The 11,055-nt window shown below is 35.4% G+C and overlaps 1 pseudogene; it reads right to left on the reverse strand.

Moving 5' to 3' along the window:
* Nucleotides 1–659: 659 nt before the first annotated feature.
* On the reverse strand, nt 660–10,650 carry LOC140851956 (nuclear transcription factor Y subunit A-5-like; annotated as a pseudogene).
* Nucleotides 10,651–11,055: the final 405 nt, after the last annotated feature.

The raw sequence follows: 11,055 nt of genomic DNA on the forward strand, positions 1-11,055 counted from the left end.
ATCAGTGGGCGACCTCAAAATTTTGGACCCACGCAATCTATCATACTTGCAGGCCTGCTTGGATTTTGGAAGGTACACTATCTGTGAGAGTAGAGATTGTAGGGAAGCCTACAAATCTCATATTTCCATTACTTTGAGATGGCGGAAATGGAACTTCTTATCCCAGATATTCAGGAGTACAGGGGACTCATCTAGGGGCTGACAAATTGATGGCAGGAGTTGCTCTTTACTTTGAATCAATTCAACCTGGACGCAACTTAGGCTGAGTTCTAAGTTCTAACCATGGCAAACAGAAATTTTTGAATCTGCCCTTGTAATTCAAAATTTTGCCAAACACAAACAATGTAAGACTTGCCATGAATCCCACTTGGGATGTGCATTAAAGACCATGTACAAGTATCACAACTTAGAATTGATTTAGGATTCAATCCATAAATCACTATACAGCACCCTTCACTATTGCACAATACAGCCGGGTCCTTGAAAAGAATTCTGCAATTAAATACCTTGCAGATATATAGTATGAACCAGGTGCGAACCCATTGATAAATCAGTTGCAGCTAAATAGGTAGGATTGTTCTGGAGATTCAATTCAATAAACTCATCTCTTTCTTCCTTGAATCATCTTCCATTTTATGTTCAAGTCCAGATAACAGATCTAAAATAGAACCCAGTTATCCATATATTGCCAAAAGAAGAGAATGTCCGCATTAGCATTACCATATACATAGTTTTTGATTCTCCTAACAAGACATCTAACATATGCAAAATTTCAGAAATGAAGTAATCCAAGCCAAGGATGAATTGCCAGGAAACACCGGACAGGCATTGAAGTCCAGAACAATGTCAGGTAATTTCCCCATGTTCACCTCATAACTGAGACCTGCTGCTGGGACACACTATAAATTATGCTGCCCCACCTTTCATGAACTCCTCAACATGGGGATGGAAGTTGGTAAAGTTGAGATGATGATCCTGATGTTGGAACAATCCCTCATTGGTGGACACAGTTGTGACCTCAGAGCAAGTAGGTGAGCCTGTTGCACCTGTAATGTCATTGTGTGTGTTGAGAATTTCAGATCTGTGGAGCCTTCCCCCTCCATCTCCACCCAGTTGCAGCAGAGAGGAACCGGTGGCATTCTTGCTATCATTGGAGGTGGTAGTTTGGGACTGCTGCTGAAGCTGCTTTGTGTTTAAGAAGCGCCCACCCGATCCCCTTGCTCTTTTCATTGCATGAAGATGCCGAGACTCATGAAGGTATGGCTGAACAAGATATGCAGCAGCAGATTGTTGGACAAGTGAATTTAGAAAATTGTAGCATATAATAATATACAAGGAAAATAGAAAACCAGCAGCCCTTCATATAACAAAGGACAATGCAACCATACAATGTTTCAAAACAGACTTTTATACCACTGCCACGAGGTATCATGGTACAAGCAAAATTTCAGTGCCTTGAAAGAAACTCATTGAAGTTTATCTCAAATGACATTGCACTTCACTTCTTGGAGCAAAAATGAAAATGAAGTTGAAAATGAAATTATGAAGACCAAAAGAATAGGATCAGCAAATGTATAATAAGCTACCTTTCGACCTTTAATGAGTTTATTCCGAGCCTCTAACTTGGCACGCAGTTGCCTCCGTCAAAGGATTCCATGATATTGTTTGCATTGACATATATGGGCTCATCCTCCACAGGCTGAGGCAGGGGAATTCGAGCAGAAGGTGCCATTCCAGCAATTTGGGGGTGAATCTGCTTTTAAGTATAAACTGATTAGGGATGCTAGGATGACAGAAACCTTGCCCCCATATTTTTTTCAAAAAAAATAATCATAAAGAGGAATCAGCAGAATGAAAACATACAGCCCATATTTCAAGAATTAGGTGCAAGAATAATGAAACAAAACAAATAAAGAGCTTATAAGTACATGTCTGCACACTCAAAGATGAGCAGGTATTTTAAGATATTGTAGCTACGTCCACTGGTCATCACACCAAAAATGCACAGTTGAAGAAGAACCATCGTTTGAATTTCAGATGAACGTACATATACAAGCATGTATGCAACCAAAGTTTGAATTGCAAATGAAGAAATTTATGCACATGCATGAGCACATGGGTATGCAAGGACGTATATTTGATGATAAATGATTAACTTCCTATAAACAGTTAAGAAGGAAGATTGTAATTCCTCTCAAAGAACATATAAGAGAGACCACGGAGTGCCTTGCAAGCAAGAGGTTTTCCTTTGGACATGATATAAGGGAACAAGTTTGAATTGCAAATGAAAGAAACTTATGCACATGCATGCAGACAAGCATAGTATGCATGTTCATATAGTTGACAATAACTAATCAACTTTGTATAAACAGTAAAGAAGGAAGATTGTAATTCTTTCAAAACACATATACGGGAGACCCTGAGTTTCTTGCAAGCGAGAGGTTTTCCTTTGGACATGATTTAAGGGAACGAGTCTTAGATAATGAGCAAAATAAGGCCATCATAAAATTGAATAGCTAGCTATCATTAATTAATTGCCACCTTCATAGAAAAGGCAACAGATTAGATCAAATGATGGTCATTTTGGAAATTTATGCAAAATTTTAAATACTGTAGGACTGCTAATATTTGATATTCATGGACTGGAATAAAATCTCAGGACTAGTTTTTTTTCAGTATGTTCTTTCTTTTATTTCTAACTCTAAATTTAGATTCTACTTGTTATGTTATGTCAAATGAACATATGCCATCAAATATCCTATGAAGATGTAAACAAACTCTTAAAAGTTTCATGCTAGAACAAAGAAATTTTCAAAAGGCTGCTACAACATACAACAAAAAAATCAATGGCTTCGAGCATGCACAATTCAAACCGGATTAAAAGGACAATTGAGCAAAAAGCAAATCACCATGGCAAGCAAACAAAACACTGTCTATTAGTAATTTCATCATGACAGGTAATGTACATAACAAAATTTCAAAAGTAGTTGTCAATCCAGAGCAGTATCACCTTCATAATATACCAAACACTATCTATTAGAATACTTAATAGAGGAAACATGGAATATAAATTCCTTCTTTCTTCTTGCCAGGACTGTGACATGCTTCAAGAATGGTTATGAAATACATATAACCTTTTCTGCTAATGCTGTCTCCCCTACTCAACTTCTGCTCTTATCACATACAAAGATCCAGCAGTGAGAAATAGACATACATGACAAGTAAGAAGATGTGTCTAAGAAAAAGTAAGGCAATAAAGGAAATTTTGTTCAAGAATACTCACCAAAGCATGTGAACCAAAAGCAGCCAAAATCCCTCCATAGTATGGATCTGCATAAGAGTATGGAACACAAGCCTGCAACAGAAATAACAAAATACCAAACAGATAAGTATATGCAGACATATTCAACTGCACAAAAATGTGAAAAGATATATTTGAAAGTCAAAATAATCAATATTAAGTTCCACTAACACTATGTGAACTCACAATAGACTGGCTAAGATCAATTTTTTGAGGAGGAAGGACAGCTGCTGCAGAACCCAGAGTTAAAACTGGCTTCATATGACTTTCAACCTGCTTCCCAGAAATTGCATTATCACCTGCATGAAAGTACAGTAACACCATCAGAGGCTTGTGCATAGGAGAGAGGCGAGATCAAAAAGTCGCAATCAATACAGATTACAGAATATTATTTTCCTGTCAAACTTCAATACCCCCAAAAAGAAGCTTCTGAATCATCTCAACTCAAATCATGACTCAGAATTATACAGAAGAGAGAGAAGTCACCACATTGATCACAACAACTCAATTTTGAAAATTTAAAAACTTTAGATCCTGAATGCAGAATATATCTAATGTATCTGCAAAAGAAAAATGCAAAACACATGCTTCCATATGCAGTGTTACCACCTACAAACAGAAAGAATTACTCACCTAGAAAATGAGTTCCATCTTTTGGTCATTAACACGAATTGTACCCAAAAATCAAAAGCTTGCACACCAAAACTAACATACAACCTTAACCTGATACCTTATACCATCTTTCCCCTTGGCACCAACGAATAAAAGGTGGAAATATACTGGTTCTCAAAAGTAAAGTATACAAACAAAATCACAAGAAAATGAGGAAACATTGATTGGGTAAGCAAAACACCTGAAATGTAGAGAACCTTGAAAAAACAAATATGAGAACCAGTATGCCTTGAAGCTGGAAATGTAGGATTCATCTCTCACCTTGGATGACCAATAAATTAAAGCTGGAAATGTAATGGTTCTCAGAAGTAAAATTTACAAACAAAATCACAAGAAAATGAGGATTCATTTTGGCTGACCGGCTAAGCAAATAAACACCTGAAATGTAGAGAACCTTGAAACTAAAACAAATATAACTAAAACCAGCTGGGGCATAGCCAGAGCAGCTAGTGCTTTCTTCATTTGAAAGGGGTCCTAGATTAAATCTTGTCGAAGTGTTTCAGGATTTTCACCAATTGCATGTCAAATGATGAAGAGGGCTTTCATCCCATGGAAACTGAGTTAAACTGCTCAATTTTCACAAAAGCAGGTGACCTGAACAAGTGGAAAACCAAGTTGGCAAGTGGAAAATCATATAAAATAGTACTTAAAAAAGAAATTTGAACACCAAACCTCTTATACAGTCACAGGGCTCTCAACCACATAGACACAACTTAAAGCTTTTTTCTTTTTCTTTGATAAGGAAAGCTATTTTTTTATGATGGTTTATTGTACTTATAAAAACATATCAATATCACTAAATGCTGTTGATTCAACTAGGTTGTGATTTAATAATCAATTCTTTCTGTCGAAAGGAAAATAATAAATCCCTTTTCACCTTTGGTAGAAAAAAAAAAAATATATATAATATATATATATATATATATATATATATATATATATAGAAAATGAATACACACACACACTTCACGTTATCCTTTCGGATATTTTCAGAATTTCACTATGGAGTGCAGGGTTTGATGTCCATGTGGTTTAGGGTTGACCAAGGAAACCTTGTATTTAACCTTCAAACCTTGAAGGCTAAATACTTACATGGATAAGCTGTGCAGACTAAAGCATGAATGGATACATGCTGAATCCTCCCATTCTCCATCCTTGCTAAAGATAAAAGGTATATTGCAACAAGTATCCAATGCAAAACTTGAAGTTCAACGTTAATGGTGATCAAGGAAGTCCATTATCAGGATCATTCCACCATCCAGAATCCACAAGGGTCCAGCCTAATTCACAAAAGATGCATCTTACCAAGGCTCAACAACCAGTTTGCACTATCTTAAATGCATACAAAGCTACATCAAGCCCCTTAGTGCAAGAAATCTTTTAACAAGGAAAAGAAAATGATGGCATATGAAAGCCCTATCACATATGAAGAGACACTTTATCAATATTTAAGTACTTATTACTATCTAGATACCAAACTTATTCATGTATCGGACATCAGAAATATAAACATGTCATTCATGAATAAATATGATGCATGAGAGACTTACTCATACTTTAAACTATTTCAATTTTAAAATCAAGCTGAAAAATAAATATTTAAAGAAGATAAATATGGAGAAGATATTGGTTCCGTTTAGTATAAGCATCAATTATTTCTTGGACGTTGCTGAATAAAAGACCCATGTGACTAGTGATATCACCAAAATTGACCTCACATTAGAATTCAGAATTGTAGTCTCTTGACACAGCAGTGTGCAGCTGTTTCTAAAACAGACAGAGACTTCTACATAGATCCATCTACAGATGCTCATTGAGGAACCTCAACTTTCACGGCCTTGTACATGTTCATTCTTAAATTGATGTCTCTTAGGCAACTTTATTACTCCTATAAATAATACTCACCTTCTCAGAAATAATTTCATAAATACTTTCCCAAGAACATCCACAGAAAGCTGACAGAAATAAATTTCAATAGCATTAAAATGCCAAAAAATGCATTACAGAAGAAGAATAAAACAATTAATGAAACTAGCTTTGAGTGAATTTGAAATTCAAGCCTCTAGACCTCCATAACACCCTTTCTGTCATACTCTAGGGACAGGAAAGGAATTTTGGAAAAACAAAACTAAAATTATTTGCTAATATTAAAACTACAAGACAAATCTTAACTGGAAGCTTCTGCTGGGATATAATTTCAGTAGCAAATCATACCAGAATGGGCTGAAGCACATCACTCATGAAGGTTTTCCTCCATTCTTGCTGACAGTTCTCGATGGGATTGACCAGTTGATTGAGTTGACGATGAGTCTTGGTCAGGCAACTGATGCACAGGTTGTTTTATCTGATTAGATTGTTGTGATACGGTGCTCATGTTCCCACATAAGTTCTTGGAATAAGAAGACTGCAGCATGTTTGGCCTACTAGAGTTCCACCATGGTGGGCAATAAGTCAGACAACTAGCTGTTGAATGAACTGAACTTTGCTCAGAGTCTTTGTCGCTACGGTTCTGCATCTCAAAAGCCTTTATATTGCCATGTTTTTTTGTCTTTCAGTAAAATGCACAGGTTCCAAACCCCTAGGTATCTCAAATTCCTCTTGTACTTGTTTCATCCCTATCACGATAATGAGTTATTAAAAAATAGTGCAATTGAAGGAAAGACAAGAATATCTGCTAGAAGTATTGTAAGCCATTTTCACTAAAAAGTGTGTTTGCATGAATGAAACTTTTATGTCCAAAAGAATGCACCTGAAGTAAATACATAATTACCTGTAAACCTCATAATTTTAACCAATTAAATAGTATGTAATTCTATGGAAGAACAAAGGGGTAAAGGATAAAGAACATCATACACACAGGTAGAATTGCAGATGTATTTTATCAAATATTGAAATATTTAAGAAGATTTCATTTATACAATGAGATAAGAAGTAGAAACCAGGAAATAAAAGGACATGATACTAAGTGGTAACTGCTAGTATGTTCCAGGATGGTGGAAGCAGATCACCAGAAATAAAGAAAAAGGGAGTGAAACTTTATCTTTTCCTTTCTCAGCAACATTTTAGAGTTTATACAAACATATTTCCTTCTCTATCATTGTCCAAGCCAGTCGATGCACCAAGATATTGCAACAACTCCTATAAGTCCATTCGAAAGAGTCTCAAAAATCTGGAAAACAGACCTAAAAATCTGCAATATGTGAAACAAGAAAGAATCTCCTTATGTACTATCTCCTACAGAAGGTACAAAATCAATCCCCATGCAAGATATTCTGCTGGAAGTCTGGACCCACAAAAAAAAAAGAATCTTCGAATTGACAATTTCCCTCTCCTTTAGAGGTCAAAACAGAATTCAGTATCCACAAAGGACATTTAGAAATATTTCATCACAAGTCTCCCTTAGCTTCAGGCTTCCAAACTTTATTATCTTTCAAATCATAAGGAAATCATGACCTTGAAAGTCAGTAAAGATAGAAGAAAGTCCCTCATATACCCTTTAATTTTTCCTTATATAAGAACTTGCTAGACCATCCAATTCCCTATTACATTTTAGCAGTCATGAACTTAAGATTTTTACATCTTCCTCCAAATTACTCTATTCCTCTACCCACAAAAGGCATTGAAAATCCCTCCAAAACCTTATATCCCTATTACAAGAAAAGATTTTGAAAAAAATGTCTTTTCTAAGGCTTGAAAATTTATGCGTTAAGCATGCCACCCTGTCCCACCTCATAACTCATATGTCATTCACTTCATATTTTAACATTAATCAGCCTAGTTTATGAGTGCTTTTTCCCCTTTTGTCCAAAGTCCATGTGAAATGACAGGTCTATCCATATAGAAATGTTACACATCTTAAAGCACTGCAACTAAATAGTATCCTTGTCAAATGATATTTGCTAGCTTAGTTATTACTCCTAAATCAGGGCAACTGCACAGAATACTTATGATAATCATTCCATGCGTCTTATTCTTGCCACCACAAGCACATAACTGATCTCAAATTTTCAAACAAAAAATTTTCTGCAAGTTACTGTAAAAGTACCCAGGAGTAACCAGGAGCTCAGAGACCCTTTTTTATCTACAGTGCAAGTTTTGTGGACTATGGTCAGAAGTCCCTCCCCCTTCTCTTATTACAGTGCCATGTTTCAGCCACAAAATATTATAAATTCATGTCGTACCATACTTGAGTATGTGCGTATGCTCATATCCCACGATTGAAGCCTTATGTATCATACGCAATTTAAACAGATTACTTTATTTCTTGAAAGATACTATCCAGTTGAAGCAAGCACTCCTAGTTCCCATAGCCACCAAGGATAACCAGATGGCCTTTTAAATATGAAGATGTACCATATCTGCTTGTTGCACTTTCAGGTCATGTAGCACAAACTGCCAACACTCTTCCTTCATCATAGAACAATTAATACCAAAAATAACGAAAAAGAGACTACAATAAGAAGCTTCATTTAAAATTAATAAAAAATAATAAAAGATCAAAACATCAGCACAAAAAAATAATAATAAATAAAGTTTCTTTTATGCTACATACTATAGGAAAAAAAAAATCCCAAGTCATTAGGAAGCACCAATATGAAAGCAAGGGCTTAGTGATTTACTTTTTTTTCCAGCTTTGCAACACTTCTTCAATGTTGTAATACAATATTTCCTCAATTGTAAGGGACACAAGATCTCCTTCATTCCTCATCAGGGTAAGCTCAATGGTCTATCCTCTAAAATTTCTCTGTTTGACTTCATAATATGTTTATTAGAGCTGCTTGGTCTCCTACTCTCCTCTAAATATAAAATTGTTTGTTTCCCACATGTAAAGTAATGCATCTATTGCAGGCACACATCAAATTTACATTCAGGAAGCTAGCATATCACAGGATTATGCCTCAACTACATCTTTTCAAACTTCAGGTCATAAAAATTTTCCACCGACTCTCTCATGATCCTCTTTGCCACCAATCCTCATATGGGAAAATATTACCTCGGACATGAACTTCCATTATGTCAAAGCATGAAGGAATCAAATAAATTACTAATAAAACAATATTCAGAATGCTCACCTGGCTTTACATACATATTCCATATTTGCTTCTCCGGCCAAAATTCTAATAGAGAAGACTAATAGTCATCTTTTGCATCAATTTAATTTCCCTTTAACAAGCTTCTCAATTTATTTCCATAGTTTTTCAGCAAATCAAAAATCGCTTTGTTCAACATCCTACAGGAAAAAAAAAAAAAGAAGGCCCACCATTAGATATAAGTGGTTCCTCCAATGTAGCTAGGTCACCTTGCAAAGACTTGAGGTAATCAGTAACCACCAAGATATGTTATTGAAGCAACACAACTACATGAAATAGATGAGCAGGCAATGAATCTAAATCCAGTGCCTTGAAGAGGAACAAACCACTGCTATATACATGCCAGGCTTTGTGTCAGTGACTGGATATTTCGAGGAAAAAAAAGCCTTATGAAACAATTACGTTCTCAGATTCTTACATAATATCCACCTAGATATCTGATGACCCATCCCATGGACACTATTGTCTTCAAGAATTATAGATTTACCCAAATTCTGCCTTGTCTACTTCACTCCATCGGTTCTATGGCTGACACAGCGCCCATGGCCCTCAAAAATTAGAAACATTTATTTGTGGGAAGTCAGCAAATCATCACTTTTAAGATCAGCACTACATTCATTTCTCCATTTATTGAATACTTAATCTACATGATCAGCTAACAATTACAGAATTACATCACTCTTTCTCTGTTTCAAGGAGCACATAAAGCATCCCGATTTGAACTTGAACAGTCATTCAACATAAAGAAGGGGAAGGTATTAGAATTTCTGTAAGACAGACAAAAATTTTGAATGAAACTGAAAATCTTTCTTCGCCGTTGGCAGCAGAAGCATGAGGCACTTAAGCAAATTTCGATCAGAATAAGAAAGGTCTACCTAAAAACTTCTAGTCCAAACCACCAAATCCTACAGGTAAGACACATTTCTCAAAACTGAAATCCAGCAAGCAACCCCTTCATTTCTCCTGCCCATTCTCCACAAAACACAAGAAGTTGAATCAAAACCACATCCAGAATTTAAAAAAAAAAAAATCCCCACATCCAGTACGAACAATCGCACCCAATCATGTACTCTATGGATGCAAAAATTGAACACTTAATTCTCTAAAACTCTCTAAAATAAACTACTGCTCATAGAAGAAATCCAGCTAAAGCACCCAAAATGAACAAAATTTTATCTTTACATACCAAAACTATGACCCGGATCACAAAATCCCACCATCACCAACACCAAATCCAAACAAAAATACTGACAGAAAACGAACATACCCATCATCTGAATCAAACCGATCAAAGAGTCAGAAACTGAAGAAATACTATAAAAAAAAAAAAAAAAACAGCTCACATTAGCAAGAAAATAGGACCAGAAGAGGAGGGGGAGAGAGAGGGGGGGTGGGGGAGGAGAAGTATTACGGGTGGATTAGATAGAACCTTTCGGGGTGGGGGAGGCATGTCTCCTAGCTTAAAATCCTTGGCCTAGGCATCCATCCTCCCTGTCTCTCTTCTCTGCCGTCACCCATCCGACCCTTTTCATCTTCTGTAGTCTTGGCACCACTCTCATCTTCTTCTCCCATTAAAAAAAAAAAAAAATTTAGATATGCATATAAATAAAATAAAATGGATTAAAGTAATTCATCCAACCTAATGGACTACGCCGCCCTCCAACTTTCTCTCTCTTTCTTTATTTATTTATTTATTTATTTATTTATTTATTTATTTATTTATTTATTATTATTATTATTATTATTATTATTATTATTATTATTATTATTATTATTATTATTATTATTATTATTATTATACATAAAATTTTGCAGTACAGACAGCCAATCCTTATTCTATCTCCAAATTCAATCATCAAGTGCTCTGTAACAAATACCGCCGTCTAATCTATAACAATATTTGTTTTTCGATAAACATGCTAAATTCTGACCGTATTTACTTGACGAAGAGAGATTAAGACATTTTGAATATTTTTTTTATTTATTTTATAA

The sequence above is a fragment of the Elaeis guineensis genome, chromosome 10, assembly GCF_000442705.2.
Source record: "Elaeis guineensis isolate ETL-2024a chromosome 10, EG11, whole genome shotgun sequence".
Lineage (NCBI taxonomy): Eukaryota > Viridiplantae > Streptophyta > Magnoliopsida > Arecales > Arecaceae > Elaeis > Elaeis guineensis.